At 39.9% G+C, this 19,108-nt stretch overlaps 3 protein-coding genes across 6 annotated transcripts in view; 1 reads left to right on the top strand and 2 right to left on the bottom strand.

Moving 5' to 3' along the window:
• Positions 1-6,948, bottom strand: part of LOC109429432 (protein Gawky) — a 30,470-nt gene extending 23,522 nt beyond the window's left edge. Inside the window, exon 1 of one of the 2 annotated variants that reach the window (XM_029868948.2) lies at positions 6,629-6,948. The gene's annotated coding sequence lies outside the window, so the exon portion shown is untranslated. The remainder of the gene's footprint in view (positions 1-6,628) is intronic. The other variant, XM_019705387.3, reaches the window with a different exon arrangement.
• The window catches only part of LOC134286671 (uncharacterized), a 276,510-nt gene that overhangs the window by 66,000 nt on the left and 191,402 nt on the right, over positions 1-19,108 (bottom strand). The gene's annotated exons all lie outside the window — the stretch shown is intronic.
• LOC109425152 (protein Gawky) overlaps positions 10,771-19,108 on the top strand; it is a 31,044-nt gene continuing 22,706 nt past the window's right edge. For 2 of the 3 annotated variants that reach the window (XM_019700389.3, XM_019700387.3), the window contains exon 1: positions 10,772-11,331. The gene's annotated coding sequence lies outside the window, so the exon portion shown is untranslated. Of the gene's footprint in view, positions 11,332-19,108 lie in introns of all 3 variants that reach the window. The other variant, XM_019700388.3, reaches the window with a different exon arrangement.

Here is a 19,108-nt window from a genome sequence, read left to right as displayed (position 1 = left end):
GGTTGGAGATGCAGAATTGTGTACCAGACCAAGTCCCTGCTGAGTGGCGCGAAATAGATGAGCCATAGATAAAAGAATCGTCAATGTCGTAGGGCATAACTTGTGACTATTGTCGAAACAACACTAATTTTGGCCATTGTCTAACCAAAATCATAAGCGGCGTCCATTTACACTAAGCGCATAATTATGTTAGGGTCAAGATTAGGCTGAAATCATTGGTAAAATATAATGACACTTTTTAGTTTGTGTATTTAGTTGAACTATTTTTTGAGACATTTTCTTTCTTTTTTTTCTTTGCTTCTAGCAAAGTTTCTAGCTGCACTCTGAATAGAGTTGAAACCTCTACACTAGACCCGAAGATAGAAAAGAGTACGTAATCTTTCAGAAGCAGTTTGCTAGCCGTACGCGGAAAATGATATCCATTAAGACACTGTTGCAACTGACTCAAAAATTTACGGTAGAAGATTGGAAAGTTTTCAATTGGTCAGTCAGTCAGGATTTGCCTATGTGGTGTTATGGTCACACGGTTTGTGTTTGTCTTCTTGTTTGATTTCGTGGTATGGTTCAAAATGTATTTCTCCTCGTTAAGTCAGTTGACGTTGCAATGTTAAAATATAGTCAATCCTGTGTCAAATTGTTTTCTTGATTTCGCTAATCGTTTTCTACTTCTCTGTGTTCATCTCTTGTGTCCTTAAATTGTCATCGGTCCAAAACCCACAGAAGTATGTAACTGAAATTCTGATATTTTTCTGTTGGTGTCATAATACCATTTAAGAGTTTAACAAAAATACGCCAAGTAGGTCAATTAATTGCAATAAAATTTTAAAATAATAAGGATTGCTTGTCAACTATTATGTATTGATCCCTCTACACTGCCGTGAATCGCATAACTGTCCCATTTGCATAGGAAATCCAGCAAAGATGGGACTGATATGCGATTCACAAATACTATGAAAAATATTCAAATTCGTTCAGTTGTCCTATCAGTCCTACCTAGATAAACCATGTCATTTTCTCAAGCGTAGCCTAGAAATATCAACCTAGTCATACACAAGTAACGTTGTTCAGTTAATAAAAAGCAGTTAGTTTTTGTCCAAAATGTCACGTCGAACGCATTGACGTCAACAATGCGTTCAAGCAGTGGCGTCGCGTAACCTCACTTTTTACCTGTGCACCGACTCTAAAACTTGTAATTGAAGGGGATTTATGATCAAAATCAAAATAGAAATGAGTGAAAGCAGCTATTCTCGTCATTTTCTAATTATTACAAGCAAATTTGTTCAAAAAATTCAAGAATTTATACTTGGTGCACAGGTAAAAAGTGAGGTTACGCGACGCCACTGCGTTCAAGTGTTCGCACGTTAGCTTTGAATCTATCAGCACAATTATGTGCTGCAAATCTCCTTCCCAGAATTAATTCATCGGTCGATTTTAATTGCTTTATTTAAAGAAAATATGACCAACTAGCATTGTAAAAATTCAAAAAAGCGACTATGACATTGATTAATAAATTACTAATCAAAATCAACCGAGAAACGTGGGAAATAGAGCCTGAACAACATTTTGAAGTGAACTGGCTGTAAAAGGTTCCAAAACCTGTCACAAATCCTATAATACTTTAATTAGGATTTGTAACGATCATCAAAACCTTCTCAGATCCAACCGACTTGGAACTATTGCTTGGGAATAGACTCTAATGAGCTCCGGCGGTTCTTCCGTGTTTATCGAGAATGTCTGATGCATATGATCAGCCATAGGTACTCCATCTGCAGCAGCCGGTTCGTGATGAACCGTTGGAGGCGCATTAAAGTGTTAAAAAGGTGCTATGTTTCACTAAAGGACACTACATTACTGCCGTGAATCGCATATTTGTCCCATTTGCATAGGAAATCCAGCAAAGATGGGACTGATATGCGATTCATGGCAGATTACAATAATCAAAATGAAAATCCTTCACTTTAATACCGTCAACCCCTGCGAAATTGGCCAGGGAGTTTATTTTTTATTGAGACATTTTCTGTAGGTTTATTCTGGATTCTGGATGGTCATTAACTGAATTATTTTATAACAGTAAACAACATTATTCCTTCTTGATAAAAGTTGTATTAACAAAAGCAATTAAATGTAAACATAGAATAGCGAAACTATACATCTGATCACATATTTTTCGGGTTTTAAATTTGGGGTACAGAGTTAAACACTTAGATAAAATAGTTTTCAAAGTAAGACAAACATCACATGAACACCGCTACCAATGAACCAAACCTTCTCTACTGTCTTCTCATTTTGCCGCTTCTTATCCTCTTTTGAACTTATCTGACACTAGTTGGTACTGTCTGTGAAAGATCCGGGTTTCTAATTCTGTGTATGTAGGACTTGTTAAAAGGGGATGCCTGATATGTACTGCGGACAAATGGGCTGGAAGTGAACTGAGCAATCAGAATTACTAACAGTCGTACTGATCATTTTAAATACATGTTTTTCTACTTACATCCCGAACGTCGCCAACTGGCGAAGAGGACATGATGGGAAAACGTGAGATGGCCCTGACAAAACATCGACAAAAATTGGAAAGGCGATTAAAATGGTTACCGGTGCAAAGATATGGAAACAAAATAGATGAGAAATTATCGACCAAATCATAATCTATGAAAATATCGCTAATGTTTTGTATCATCTTTGGGGCTGTCTATTAATTACGTAAGGGTTTATGGGGGGAGGGGGGTCTTTGAGAAATCTTAATGCCATACAAAAATTTTTGGGTTTTCATACAAAAAACCTTACAAGAGGGGGAAGGGGGTGTCGAAAAATCGTGAAAATCCCCTTACGTAATAAATGGACAGCCCCTTTTTTTTTCTTTTTGTCGTTTCAGCAAACCCAGAAAATCGAAACCTCTCTAGTATCTCTTCATTTTCTACCTCTTCCCATCCTATTCCTACATCTTCCTATATCATCTACCCCCTCTATTAAATGTATCTGACACTTGTTGGGACTGGCAACGACAGCGCCTGCCCGTGGAAGTAATTCGGTGTACGACATGTTAACGGGGGAGGCTTAGTAGGTTCACACTTTGCCTCCGGGTAGAAAGACTGACAGTTGTCGGACAGGGTGTGGACCGAGCAATTACAATTTCAATTTGTCCAGTTCTGCCAAGTTTTCATCCAGTAGTTTCGTACGTATTTCGTCCCATAGACACCTAGCGCCTTCCGAGTTTTTTACGGTGTTTTTATTCGGGATTTCGAGAGTTTTTCCTGAGATTTCTACTAGAATTCCTCCCAGAATTTTAGCGGGAGTTTTTTTCGGGGTCTCTGTTGGAGTATCTCCGGGGATTTCGTTCAGAGATATTTTCCGATATGTTTCCCGAGTTTCTCACAGGTTTTCCCCCAACCCAACAAACATTTTTGCTGTATAAGATTTGAACAAACCACTCTTAAGCAAGCTTTAGCTTAAGAAACTGCTGTTCAGCTATTTCTGTTACTTGGGAAGGATCCTTCTAGAAGGTATTCAAAGAGCCTTCAGTAATTTCTCTTAGTGGGATTGCTTTCCAACAGTTTTTCTCCTGATTTTTGCGAGCTTTTGTAGAAGCTATTCCTATTTATTCCAACGTTTCTCTTGGATTTCTCTGCGGGATTTCTATTTAAGTTTTTTTGAGTTTCTTCTGCAATTTCCTAAATATTTCCTCCTGAAATTACATTCAGATCTTTTTATCGAAATCTCAGTTTTTCTCAGGATTACCGAAGTTCCTCTCGAGATTTCTGCAATGAGTCTTTGTAAAGTATCCCGTTACATTTCACCTGAATTCCTTCAGCTATCCTAGGTTAGAACTCCGGTCGCAACTACTTAAGAAATCCCAAAAGGAAGTAATTCCGAAAAAAATCTGTAAAACAAATCTCAGGTGACTCTCTACAAGGAATCCGATAAGCAACTGTAGCAGAAGCCTCTTCGGAATATAAGTCTTTGTAAAGTATCCCATTACATTCCACCTGAATTCCTTTAGCTATCCTAGGTTAGAACTCCGGTCGCATCTTCTTAAGAAATCCCAAAAGGAAGTAATTCCGAAAAAATCTGTAAAACAAATCTCAGGTGACTCTCTACAAGGAATCCGATAAACAACTGTAGCAGAAGCCTCTCCGGAATCTCACCCGGAAGAGAATAAGTGAAATTCTAGGGTGAATTCAGAAAAAAAAACTTTGAGAGATATCCCAGGACCAACACCGGACGGATTTTTCTGAGAGAAGTTCCTGGAGAAACTCCGAGAGAAATCTTTTGTGGCACTTTGAAAGAAATTCCAACAAGGCTTTTGGAAATATCCCAGTTGAAACTCTAGTAGAAATCCGGGGAGAAACTCTACAAGAAAGATCACGGAAATTATTTGACAAAAAAAAATAGTTTTTCTAAATGTAATACTATTATAATGTAGTTTCCTTGACTTGAAAAATAGTTTATAACTGCCAGGCTTACGTTAAATCTAATAAATACAATACAATACAAAATACAGGAGAAACATCGGAAGAAATCCCAGGAGGAACTCCTGCAGAAATCCACGTGCTTCTATGGGAATCATGCACACGACACGACCCTCAGTTCGCTAGATGTGCGCTTCTATTCCTTCAAGCTACGGAGCACTTAAGGTGAAATGGGAGCGCGTCCAAGTGTTTGTTTGGATCGCATTTTTTAAGAGCACGGACGGGTCCTACCATCTACAAAATGTGGGAGGAAAATTATACTCCTTGTTTCTTACGAGTGAGCAAGTTATGAGTAGCTGGGTCATATAAGAAAATGTATTTGCCCCTCACATACCTGCCATATGCAAACACTGAACAGTCAAATAATTGTAAAAAATAAAATTCAAATTACAAAAAAGTCTTAACCTATGTTTTTACAAAATTCGATGATTAATTGTAATTGCAATTGTTTTATTTATTCATAACGATAACCTATTGGATGTACCATATACAAGGTCAAGGAAATTGCAGTTTGGATATTAAAACATTGTTAATAAATACAATTACAATAATGTAACGAACAATTTTGTAATAAAAATCGCCATTTTGCCAAAATTGATACAAAATACTTAAAACGGCATTATTGATTAAATTCACAATAAATGTGGTTGAAAGAAATAATCCACTACAAAAAAATATAATATTAGCCATTTTATGCAGCACAATACGTAGCACACAATGTTATTATAATACATTTCAAGCATAACTTTTCAATCCGACGTAACTCGAGAATGTAAACAAATCCGGGTTTACTGCTGCATGCATGATTCATAAAGCAAATTGAAGAATCCACATCACTGTTTGATGATTTATTGCTTAATTTGTTTAACTAAGCATATTTTTCGAAACGACGTATCTAACTATTTTGATGTTGACAACTTTACTCATAGATACACCGTTTTGATATACAGGTACTCTTCGATATAACGTACAAAAAAGTTTTATCTTTGTACGTTATATCGAAGTGTACGTTATATCGAAGCAGAGCTAGTATTGATGTATACGACGTGGAATTAATCCCAAATAATGATTTCGGCGAAATTCACAAAACCAATAATTAAAAACTTGAGTTTTGACGAAAAAGTTATTTCGTTTTTTGTGCTTCGATATAACGTACATTTTGCTTCGATATAACGTACACTAAATTTTTCCTCAAATTGCGCTAATTCTGGGTAACAAGGCAACAAAACATTGATTTGAGTGATTTCGTAGTTTATCTAAGGGTTATTTGTGGGAAAAATAAAAATTTTCAATGTTGTACGTTATATCGAAGCAAAATGTACGTTATATTGAATTCGCTATATCGAGGGTACGCTATATCGAGGGTACGTTATATCGAAGAATACCTGTATGAGAAAACCAAACGACGTATCTAGTCAAAATCAAAAGTAACAGATACACCAAACTGGCACCATACAAAAGCGACGTATCTGGCATGACGTATCTCTAACCAACCCGGTGTATGTGTATTTTTTCAAAATTCATTGTGAAAATGATATGGAATGAGTAGGTTTTGTTTCTTACCTAGTGCGTGCTATATCCCTGGTGATGTTAAGCACGAAAAAACTTATGAAAAGTCTTTTTATAAAAAAAACTATTTTAGTGAAATGGTCGTCAACATTGACCATGAATTTACTCAGATCAGTGAAAAAGTTAGATACGTCAATTTGAAAAATTATGCTTGATTTCATTAGCCTTTGAAATCATTAAAAAAAATCACAAACATTATCATTTTATCCATCGGCAGCACTGCTCATTCGATATTCTTGTACGATTGTCGATTTTGTATCAGGAAAGGTGACACAAACCCGACACAGCGAGGGAACGAAGTCAATTTTTGGTTGTTTTGAAGTGTCCACACGTAAAATTGCTAAACGGAACGCGAAGAGATGGGGAGTCGAGCCGCAAAGGTGTCTGCCGCTGTTACAGTGCGATCACCACTTTTCAGAACTTTTGCGTACCTACGTCGTAAACAAAACACCACTACAACCAATCCCACAGACGCAGTTATTTACTACATGCAATTTCATGAACCACACACAGCCGATTGGCGATTTTCATTCATTCGATATATACATGTGTGTACGTGATTATTCGCGTAACGGTGTGTATCGTATACGTACCGAAACTAACGGTGCGTGTGTATTGTACGAGCACGATACCACCAGCAGCAGCAGCAGCGGAGCACGCACTGAAGGAATTGTGAACACTGCTCTCGGGCGATGGGAAGGAAAGTAAAATGCGTGATTTTCACTATTTCCGCAGCACAATTTCACTAAATAACACCAGTCACTTACGCACGAACGGTTCCGGTAGCACTTGCAAACGTTTTTCGCCGATCGCGACAATCATTCAACGCCGAATTTTGAGTTAGAAAAATACTTCACACATACTGGAGCCATTTCTCACCCGATGGCCATTTGCAAATAACGTTTTGATCGTTTTCTGGGTGCAGAAACATTTGCGAGGCCCCAGTGGGAAATGGATGGTTGCCACAGGTAAAGGAATGTTGGGGAAAAATGAGCTACCTGTATCTCAGAGCTAAACCAAACCATGATGACGTCACACGAATGGCAGACCACCGCTAGCTCAAATGACAAATTTTCTCAATTTTCACCGTATGTATTTATTATATATGCATTGTGCAGATCAAGGTAGGTAAAAGGAAGGTAATCCAATATGTCAGATTGCACCATCCTCCATATTGAAAAACCTAACGACAGCTGGCAAGTTTGTGTTCAATTTGTTTCACTAGTGAGATGACAAACAAAAACTTTCAGCCCTAGCAACGTAGCAACCCCACAAAAACCGTTCACGCTTAACTTTCTCAGCACTAAAATCGGACAAACTTCATGACACTCATCGAATGTTTTCTACTTATTGTATTTTTTACGAATAATCCATGATGATGGATTTCCTAGCAAAACAGGCACCGAGATTTGTGCCCGCAGAACCAACTTTAATTGTTATATAATAATTATTCTTATGAGTAAATTATTTAAATTTTATAAAACAAAATCTACTATAAAAATAAAATTTCCCTCTAGAGTATACTTTTTCTGATTTTCCTCCTGAATGGCTGATTAAATTGTATTTGATGTTATTTCGACTTAAATTTTGTGTATCTTAAAAACCCTAGTGGTATTTTAGCTACACATTTTTTTTCGTCGAAAAAAGATGAAATTCAATTTAATCATCCATTCAGGAGAATTAGCAAGCGTTTACATCGTTTTCTTAAGTACATTGCAAGGATAACATCGTACCGTGTACGTCGAATAAATTACATCGCAAGAATTACGTCGGATCTGTTTATTACATCAACAGCCGTCGAGTACATCGGGCTGTGTAATATTAATCTATCGATGTAACGACCTGGTTGCAGCGATTTCGATGTAATATTCAACAACTTTTTTGCTGTGAGGGGTCCCACAACACGGACCACGATAATGCATCAGTCGACACTTCGTCGGCCGGAAAGAATGTTTTGTCGAAAAATAAAAATCGAAAGGGAATAACTACTATTTATATTCCAAAATAAATATAAAAAATGTTGGCTCTGCAAAGCTGAAACCGGCGAGTGAGCCTAGAAATAAACGATATGGATAAAAAAAAACACCGCTCAAACGTCAAATTTCGCGTGAGAGTAAGCAGGCCAGTATAAATTCGTGCAGTAATCCATTATAATCTCTTATACCTTGGTATTTAGTAAAGTGTCTCGAGTATACCAAAGTGGAGAATCCTTGTCGTTTTGACAGGTCTCCTGCTTGATTAGTATTTAGATACTAACGAGCCTAGATAAAACAAAGAGGAGAAACGTCAAAATTGGAACAGTCGATCTAGTGTCATCCCCATCACGGAGAAAAATAATTAGTAAACACAACCATTTTTTAGTTCAATTCATCCGGAATCTCAGTTTGAATATGGCACAAATAAAATAATAGTTTGATTTTACTGCCCGCGTTAGTTGAAACAAACTATGATTTCAGTTAACTATTTTGAAGGACTCCCAGTTAAATTCAACTAACCTTAATTTGGTTTTACTATTTTGTTAGTTGATTCATTTTGACAGCTCTCGATCCAAACTGAAGTATTTGTTGTTTTAACAAACAGGTTCAGTTTGAATCTACCAAAGCTTAGTTTGAATGAAACCAAAAAACGCCGGTTATATTAAACGACGCATTTGTTGAACTGCATGACCCATTAGTATGGGACAAACATCAATTTCTCGCTCCAGTCGACTTTTTCGATTCCATTTAGGTCCCATATGAACTGTACAAAATTTCAGCGCAATCGGTGAAACTATAATTTAGCGCAAGCGGTTCAAAGTTTTCATAGGATTTACTATGGGGAAAGTTACACTTTCAGATAAAAAATCCCAGAGGTCGTCCCTTGTCCCCTTAATTCAAATCGATCAATGCTTCTTGTAGAAAAATCATTTATGAAACTTTCCTTCGAAGACCGCAAAACGATTGGGTGCTTGTGGAAAAAGTTATTGATTTATTACCGATTAGTGATCGAACGAACGGCTTTTTGTTTTGTTTTATTAGCAGCACTGTAGCTGCTGCCTTGGCTGCTGCTGTTTCTGGGGGTGGTGATGCCTCCCGCCACCCCATGCAACAACGGCAGCAGCAGTGCTGCTGATAAAACAAAACAAAAAGCCGTTCGTTCGATCACTAATTGGTAATAAATCTATAACTTTTTCCACAAGCATCCAATCGTTTTGCGGTCTTCGAAGGAAAGTTTCGTAAATGTTATTTCTACGAGAAGCATAGATCGATTTGAATTAAGGAGACAAAGGGCGACCTCTGGGATTTTTTGTTTGAAAGTGTAACTTTTCCCATAGTAAATCCTATGCAAACTTTGAACCGCTTGCGCTAAATTATAGTTTCATCGATTGCGCTGAAATTTTGTACAGTTCATATGGGGCCTAAATGGGATCTAAAAAGTCGACTGGAGCGAGGATTTATTTTTTTCATACAAGCGTGTCCCACACTAATGACCCATCCTTCTCTTTCTTTTGAAGAAAAAAAAAACAAAAATAAAATCGTATGTCTATTTATTTGAATATACATAAACTTGACACAAAACAAACCTGAATCAAGTCTTAAATACAAATTACACTTTCAGCCATATCCAGCAGATTATGTTGCATTCCTCCAATCCGGAATATCGAAAGCGCTCGCGTGGTATCTTTTGCTTACCCCATGGAGGTTTCGAAACGGAGCATCTCTGCCAGAATAGACTGGATAGCCGGTCACAGTAAACGAATATCCTAACATCTCACCGGTGGCCCCTTGCTTCGTCCAAATTTCTGCCAGGATCTGTTTTTTTTTCTTCATTTGCGGGAAGGCTCGTGGGTAGGTTGGCATCCTCTAGCCTGCTCCTTGGTGGCATCTCTCTTATCACACCCTTCTTTGTAAAATTTGCTAACAGAAGTGAAAAAACGAGTAAAACTTCGACATTAATTCACATTCGCCAAAAGGAATGGTTGAACACTTACTTGCTAGCTCTTGCTAGTTAATATTGCCTTGGTTCACCTATATATCAGCTGAGAAATTAAGCAAACGTCTTGAATTTTTGTTAAAGATAAAAACAGTAGTCACTTGAGCACAAAATTGTTACTTCTGAGCTATCTTTTTGTCTTCTCGAGTGAAAATGAATCAGAGTAAAACCAATAATTTAGTTTGTTCTGGTCAGGTTTCAAACTAAAATGTTTGTTGTTTTTTCTCCAAACAAAATATTAGTTAAATTAACTGCCCAATTTGTTGTACTAACTCAATATTTTTCTTTGTTCATCTGAATCAAAACAAACCGTATTTTAGTAAATGCAACCTTAACTTTTTGTAGAATTTACCAGGTTTTCGGTTTGAAACAACTAATTTGGCAGTTGTTTTTTTGTTACTAAATGATGGTAGAAACAAATGTTTTGCCGGTTTGTTTCAAACAATAAACGTGGTTCAAAAACAACAAAACTACAATTCAAAACAACTATTTGCCCAGCTTGTAAATCAACAAACATGTTAGTTGATTCAAACTGCATAGTTTTTTCTCCGTGATAGTTCCAATCGAGCAGGAGACCTGTCAAAACGACAAGGATTCTCCACTTTGGTACTCGAGACACTTTATTAGATACTTTGGGACTCTGTTTGCAAACTTGTGCCAGCCCTGCCGAAATGTCAATGCGCGAAAGCTTCCGGAGAAAGCTTCTGTCACTGCAAAACGATCTAAACGGCAAAAAAAGCTTTGCATCGCAATCACGCACACAACCACAATCGAGGAAAAAAGCTACACAATGGCGAGTCTGGAATACCTTTGATGTGACATATTTTCCGCAATCTCCGATAGAAAAAGTGATTTTCCTGCTTAAATTCGGCGTTGAACCTGCTTCCGGGGATCGTAACGGTGCGTGGATTCGACGAGTAGTGAAAATAGATATCCATCGTTGGATGCGCTTGATTTTCGGGCCAAGAAAAATCGAACGGTAACCAGTGGAAGGTGAAATAATTTTTTCTCGTCTCGGTCCGATCGCGGGCGAAATGACCTTATAAGAAAATGGTACTTTTCGGTATTCTAATCAGTGGTTAGTGGTCAAAATCTATTCCGTTCGTCTCCCCGACTGGGGGGAACCGCAGTGAACTAGTGTACGGTTGAAAACTGTAACCGAATCTCGACTGTGAAAAGTATCCGAGAAGATAGAAGAAAAAAGATTGTGTATGAAGGACCTAATGTACGGACTGAGAATTTCGCTTCCACAAAATGGTAGCAGCAGAAATTGATGTCGTCGTCAAATTCTACTTCTGCATGGAAATACCTGCACTAGCCAAAGGTAAGCAAATCTCTACTAGGGGAGTTTTGGGGACACGCATTTTTATCTGTCGAGGGTCAAATCGGTTGCCCGTGAGGTGATGGGCCGAAAAGTGTACAAAATAATATTGAAAGGTAATCTCGCCCTGCCTAGAACCCATCAGCCAAAGAGCCATAGAAGTGGTAGTTCGTCAAAAACCACTTGCTCAATATTTTGCTTTTCGTTTTCGCTTCACCCGTTCGTTCCCTTCTTGCATTGGAGCAGCGCTCGCTCACGTTCCCCACTTCACTGCACCATTTCATCAGCGCGAATGGTCTATGGCCTGTGCCTATAATGGTGCGGTGGTGATAAACATGAGTGTGTAGTGTATCTGTTACCTACCTACCAAACTTATCTAGGTATTTCATGTTCTCTGTTGATTGTGCTATAGATATTCTCTGAATAATACCCAATTTGGTAGATTGGAGAAGATTGATAAAAGTATTAGAACAAAGTCAACTTGAAATAATTTCATTTAAACAAGTAATTTTAAATGTTTAATATTTCTCAGTTGGTGCTGTACATTGTGAAATCGCAATCAAAACATAAAATATGAGAAATTTGAAAATTTTAAAATCAAATTCAATTCTTCCATGGAATATGTAGATCCAAAGAACAAATCTACAAGAGGGAACGGAAACAGCTGAACCCGTCGTCTCAAAGAGACGAACCAGCCAAGGGTTGAAAGTCTTTGAAATAAAGACAAATCAATCAATCAATGAACCCGTTGTTCAAATTACATCTCTACAAAGACCAATGTTTAGACGGAATAGGATATGATGATCCCTATACCCACTTCACTGGTATCAGGAACGTTCATTTTTTGGCATGAACGTTTTTGGAAGATACTTCTTGAAAATAATATATGTAGGGTATGTGTTCCATCATTAATCTCACGCTCCCATATTCATCCTATTCGAAAACAAGCGATTACGGCACCGATTGATTCCGTTCTTTTTGTTTTCATGGGTGCTCACTTCTAACAAAAAATACAAAAATAAGAAACAAAACAAACAGCGCTTCAATCCTTTGTTTTTCGTAGGATGAAAATGGGAGCCACATGCTTAAGAAGGGAACCGACTTCCGGTGAAACCTTCAAGTGTGACGCCATATTAAATTTTGGGAGAGTGTGAAAATTCTACTTTTTTGTGGTGAACTAACTGTCGAAAAATAGTTTCATCTCGATAAAAACTTTAAATAGTGAAGTGTTTTTTCGATTAAGTAGTTAAAAAGTTTTTTCTTCTGCTCGATCGTCGAAAAACTACCGTTTTATTCTGCACGTGGAAGAAGTCGGCAAAATGGGGAAGCCGCCGGACGGCGGAAAGGCGTACCAAGTGTACGAGTATGAAAAGTCGGACTCAGCCCCCTACCGCGTCATAGTCCAACTGCTGGATGACAAAGATGGCTCCATCCGAATCAACAAACTATCTTTTGGCCAACTGATGACGAAGTCGGATCTGTATCGTCAAAACGTCACGAACATCCGGGCGTTAGGAAGGTTCAAGTTGATCGTTTTCATGAAAACCCCCCAGGCGGCAAACCAGCTGCAGAGAGACCCATCTTTGAAGGAGCGCAACTACAGAGCATACGTCCCACGAAGCTTCGTGTCCGTTTCCGGTGTGGTTGCCGGTGTCCCGGTCGACATGGAGATGGATGAAATACGAGAAAGTATCACCAGCGCGTGCCCCATCCTGAGCATCAATCGACTACATCGATACGAAGGAGCGAGAAAAATCCCAACATCGCGTATTGGAATCATCTTCCGTGCGAGCCAGCTGCCGAGAGAGGTACGAATGTTCTGCTGCATCAACACCGTCCGACCGTTCATCAACCGACCGGTATTGTGTCTCAACTGCTTGAGATACAATCACAAAACTGAGAACTGCAAATCGAGGAAGCGATGCCCAAACTGTGCGGCAATGCACGAGGGCATGGAGACAGGTGAATGTCAGAACCCGAGGAAATGCTTCTACTGTAAATCGGAACACCGCACATCGGACGAGGATTGTCCGGAGAGAACCCGTCAGCGAAACATAAAAACAATCATGGCACGCACCACCCTCACCTACATGGAAGCCAAAGAGCAGAATCCTGTCCTGACACAAAACCGCTACGACATGCTGACAGACAACGAAGAATTTCCAGCTTTGCCGAATACGTACTCGGACATGGCAGCAGGAGAATACACAGTCAAACCAGCTTTCAAACCCAAGGCCCCACGAACCAAGCGCCCGATTGAAGATGTAGTCATCGCGGATCAGGTCGAAGTTTTTGTGGACAAGAAGAAGAAGGCATCCGGAGAGGGAGAGCGTAACGGAGTTGCGCTTTTCAACAAGTTCCGAGTTACAGACTACGAAAGGTGGGCACAGCGAATGGCAGAACAGCGATCGCAGGAAATCAACCAAGAGTTGGCAACAGACGAACGTGCGAGCACCAGCGGAACGGAGAGCGCGTCCAGGAGCCTGGGCGCCGTGCCACGGTACACCAACACCGAAACGAAGAACGGAAGAACGCGCAGCAGGAGCAAGCACAGGGATGAACAGAACGAATCAGGTAAACCGTAAGTAGATGTCAGAAAATGTAGTCAGATTTTTACAGCTAAATATACAAAGTTTAGAAAAACATAAGGAAGAGCTTACGAGAGTGTTAGTGAAAGAGGGCTATGACATAGCCCTCATTTCCGAATGTTGGAGCAAAATTGAGCATGAGCAAAAGAAATACAAAATACCAGGGTTTTTTACTTTCCTAAATTCGAGACATGACGGATATGGAGGTTCGGGAATAATCATAAATAAGAAGATTAAGTCTAGAGAAGTTCAGCTGCCGGATTTTCCTTAAATCCAGGCGGTTGGCCGCCATATTGTGGCCGAAGACATTTTGGTCGTATCGCTGTACGTGTCGCCGAGTATATCTGTTTCAGAATTTGAAAACGAATTGGAAGAAATTTTTCGCATAGCAACTGGGTTCCGGAAGGTGATCATTGGAGGCGACTTTAATGCGCACCATTATTCTTGGGATCCACGACACTCGGATGGGAAAGGCGCTATTCTGTATGACCTGGTGAACGACGCGAATCTCGTGATTATGAACAATGGACAACCGACCTACATTCCGGTAGACGTGAGTAAGAATCCCTCAGCCATAGACCTGGTGATCGTGTCAAGCTCGATTCTTTTGGACTCGACGACAAACATCCTCGACTACGGAATTGGTAGTCATCATCTGGCGCTGGAAACGGTAATACAAGTTGCCTGTTCACAGAAATCGAAATTTTTCATCAACAAGAAAAAAGTCTTTGAGCGAGTCCAAAACATCCATGAAGAAGATGTCATCACGATGGCGCAGCTACAAAGGGAAACCAGAAACATCTTAAAACAATCAAAGCAGAAGAACAAACACTCGCCCAAGTTCTGGTGGTCTGAGGAAGTTGAGCAGGCATGGGAAGAAAAACGAGCGGCTAGATCCTTGTACAATAGAACCGGAGGCATTAGGGAGCTTTTGGATTTTAAGAAGAAAAAGGCTACTTTTCTTAGGAAGAAGAAGGAATCATCTAGAGCGAAATTTCAGGATTTTGTTTCTAGCTTCGATCCACAGACACCTGCTACAGTTATATGGAACAGTCTGAGGAAGCTGACAGGGGGTAAGAGAAAGGTAGAAAATGTTCTTGTTCATGTAGACAAACACTTAGCGAACGATTTCTTGAATAAGCATTTTCCGATCGAACCATACCAGGAAGATCCATATGTACGACCTGCTAATTACGACATCTTGACGGTGGATTTTTGGCTGAGCCACATCGCCAAGAAGACTAGAGGGAAAACACGCTTGTCAGCCCCAGGACCTGATGGAGTTTCTTATCAAATTCTCGAAAGGCTACAACCGGCGGTCAGGGATAACATAATACGAGACTTGAATCTGATTTGGCGAACTAACAGGATTCCTATCGATCTGAAAACGATCAAGGTGGTTGCAATTCCTAAGGCCGGCAAAAACCCTGAGATGGTAGAGGGCACCCGCCCTATTTCGCTTGTGAACTGTGGATTGAAGGTTCTAAATTCAGCAGTTTTGCAAAGACTGGAAGCAGTCCTGGAAGAAAGGAATATCCTTCCTGATTTATCCTTTGGTTTCAGAAAACGAATGTCGACTATCACATGTTTGGAGTTCGTCACCAACCGCATTTGCCAAATCAAAAGGAGTAACCGAATAGCAGCCGTGGTTTTCGTGGACCTTTCAAATGCTTTCAACTGTGTCAAGGTTGATTGTCTAGAGAAAACACTGCTAGATCTCAACATTCCTGTAGAGATTACTAGCTGGTTTGTGTCGTTCTTGACAAACCGAAAGATTGAGCTACATGTTGCAGGTGAAACAATGACTCGTTTCGTCACTCAAGGATTGCCACAGGGGGATGTTTGCTCGCCAACGTTGTTCAATGTATACACTACGGTACTACATACCATCAAAGTTGAAGGTGTGGTACTCGTACAGTACGCCGACGACTTCGCTATCATCATTGAAGGCGGTAGCAGAGAGCAAGTCGCAGCCAGAGGACAGATTTTTCTAAACGAGTTCAAGCGTAAAACAGAAGAACTGAACCTTACCATGAATCCGCAGAAAACAAAGGTGATGCTATTCAAAAACAGCCCTAAAGAGTTGGAGATTCGTATCGATGGAAATAAACTGGAAAACGTTCGGATTCACAGGTACCTGGGATTGATCGTCGACAGGTCACTTGGGTATGGTGCTCATCTGAGGGATCTTGTTCAACGGTTAGCAGAGCGGCAAAACATGATCAGAGTCATCAGCGGAACTAAATACGGAGCACACCCACAAACACTGGGCATGGCATACAACGCACTATTCAGAAGTTGCATGGACTACGCTTCAACTATCTACGGTTCGGCTTGTAAATCAAATCTTGGAAAGATTGATGTTCTGAACAACCAGTGTCTTCGAAAAGTTACCGGGTGCACAAAGACAACCCCGATCAACACTTTGTATGCAATCGCAGGACAGCTTCCGCTAGAGTTCCGACGTTTGCTAAATGTTGGAAAGCAATTAGCCAAACATTACCACCGAAATTCAGTCGTGAAACAACAGCTTGACTCGGCAATGGAGCAGGATCAGAATCGCGAGAAAGACCGATGCAGTTTTATTGAACGGGTTGCCCTGGATCATGCGACGATACTGCAAGCCACATCCACTTCGCTCGTTTGTAAGAATCAGTGGGAAGATGTAACAATTGAGACAGAGCTACCAGACGGTCCATGGAGGAAGAAAACTACAAGCGAACGGGTATTGAAACAACTAACCTTGTCACTGATTCAGGTGGGGGCTGGCTCACCAACACTTCCGGTCCGCTTTAGTGCTTTATGCATCATTGTGGCCAGGTGTTGTTCTAGTTTTTCCAACTGTATTGTAAAGCATGAGCGGTGATCCTTGGCATTCTTGTGTAAATTGGGGTACTCGGAATGTTGATCGATCACCGATTATTGCTGGCAGATGCAGTGGAAAGTTTGTCTTAATACGTATCAATCGTCTCTGACAAACGAGAAAAACTGACCTCACTGATTACCTGTCTCTGAGCCAAATTTGGTATAGAGTCTTCAGTCTCCAATTAATCGCTTCATGTTTGATGGAGGCTTTTAATCCAATGGGTTACATAGCCGCTATCCGAATGAAGAGAGTAATGTTCCGCGTAATATATCACAAATCAAAAGAGGTGCGGTATATTACGTGGAGCGGATATACTGAATTGGGTACCAGACCAAGTCCCTGCTGGGTGGCACGAAATAGGTGAGCCATAGACAATAGAATCGTCAATGTCGTAGGGCATAGTATGTGACTATTGTCGAAACCAAAAAAACTTTTAATGCCCAACCAAATCATTAGCAATATCAATTTGCTTCAAACGCGTTCCAGTGATAGGGTTAAGATTAGGATCAATTATTACAATACAATTTCACGTTTCAATATGTGTTTAGTAGTTTTAGAGGTAACAGCCTAATAAGAAATTTTTTGTAGGTTCATAACTTGCCCTCAACGAGTTGAATGTTATATTGCCTCACAACTGTGAGCAACATTATTACTCATTAATAAAAGGTTGTATCATCAATATGGACATAGACTTGCTGAACGAAACATTTGACCAATTAACATCTTTCAGGTAGAAAATAGGTAGTAGGACAAAACTTTTATTTTTATAAGTAGTTATCTATGTTCATGATAGAAGAGTAGCGTAAAGTGATACCACCCGTTCCAGATCCAGAAACGTTTCACACTGAAAGAAGGTTGGAATGACAGTGTGAACAGAAGATCCGAACTGCTAGGTGTAGGAAGAAGTATGTTTATTTCCCCTCCCCTTCCCCAACACTCTGTAGAATTTTGATACAACTTCACGTAACTGTTTTGGAGGCTTCACTTATTAACAAATTTACAACAAACACGCTATAACAGTATCTAGAGAATCGTGGAGGGTGAGAAACCTGAACTTGTAGCAGTATTCATATAGATTAACAATTATACTCTATTATTTTCAATCATTGCAACATTATACTAATATGTGCGGGCCGCCCATTTGCGGAGTTGTGCGGCCAATTATTCTCTTTCCATTCCAGAAACGACCGTTTTGAAGCAAGAAGTGTCCTAATGGCCAACACAAACGGGACTTGTCCGAAACACACAAGATAAGTACAACAATTTTATAATCAGGCACCCAACTCTTTCTACTACTTTGCTAATAGATAAATACTTCAATATGCATACTTCAATATCAATTATTTGTTTGTTTGCGCCTTTATTTATGACACTATTGAAGCATTCGTGTCGCCGCAAAATAGTTTACAATTTATCTTATTCACATTTTTCAATTCACTTTAAAGTATCTGACACTGCTTTTACAATTGTGTATGTAAACTTGTATCTTAATTATGTTCATTATTAATAGTAGTCTGATAATCCAAGTCTAGTGATTTTTTTCCCAAGGAATAGAAAGAGTTGGTGTCATAATCAATACAATACTTGAAACTGGAAACTCCTTATTTCCCCCTATGGGTTATAGGGAGGGGCGGGACATTCGAGCCTACTCATCAGTGGAAAGGACTTGATATGCTAATCGGTTTAGCATAGGGCAGATACAAGTCTACTGGTAGACGTATCGCCCAGCGAAACAACGCAGATAGGCCACGGCCAGGGGGTGCGTTGATTATAACAGAACAGAACAGAACTAACCTTGTCACTGATTCATGGTAAATACAACAGCCGGCGTATCATCTATACGGATGCCTCAAAAAACTGGAACTACTGTGGAATTGGCGTTTATGACTCGACAACGAATTTCCGAATCAGTCTGAAACTTGAGCGTAACGTGTGCATAATGTCTGCTGAATTGGAGGCTATCTGGGTGGCCCTCCAATATATTTGTGAATCTGGAATCACCAACGCCGTTATCATGTCTGACTCGAAGTCGGGCCTGGAGTTTATCAAGTCAAACGTTCAGGATCACTACAGAGACGAAATAGTAGAAAGGCTGCTGACCATGGCGTCGAAGACCCAAACGACTCTGCAATGGGTTCCGGGTCACATAGGCGCAGCCGGGAACGAGGCAGCTGACCAGTTGGCGAAAGCAGCTTTGGAAGTACAGGAGCAACAATATATCTGCGACAACAAGGTTTTCGTTCATGATGTGGAGAATTACTTTCGTCGGGTGGCAGTGGAAGACGCACAGCAATGGTACCTCGAATATGCAGCAATAGATGGGAAA

Source organism: Aedes albopictus, chromosome 2 (assembly GCF_035046485.1).
Source record: "Aedes albopictus strain Foshan chromosome 2, AalbF5, whole genome shotgun sequence".
NCBI classification, from domain to species: Eukaryota; Metazoa; Arthropoda; class Insecta; order Diptera; family Culicidae; genus Aedes; species Aedes albopictus.
This window is presented reverse-complemented; position numbering and strand designations above follow the sequence as displayed.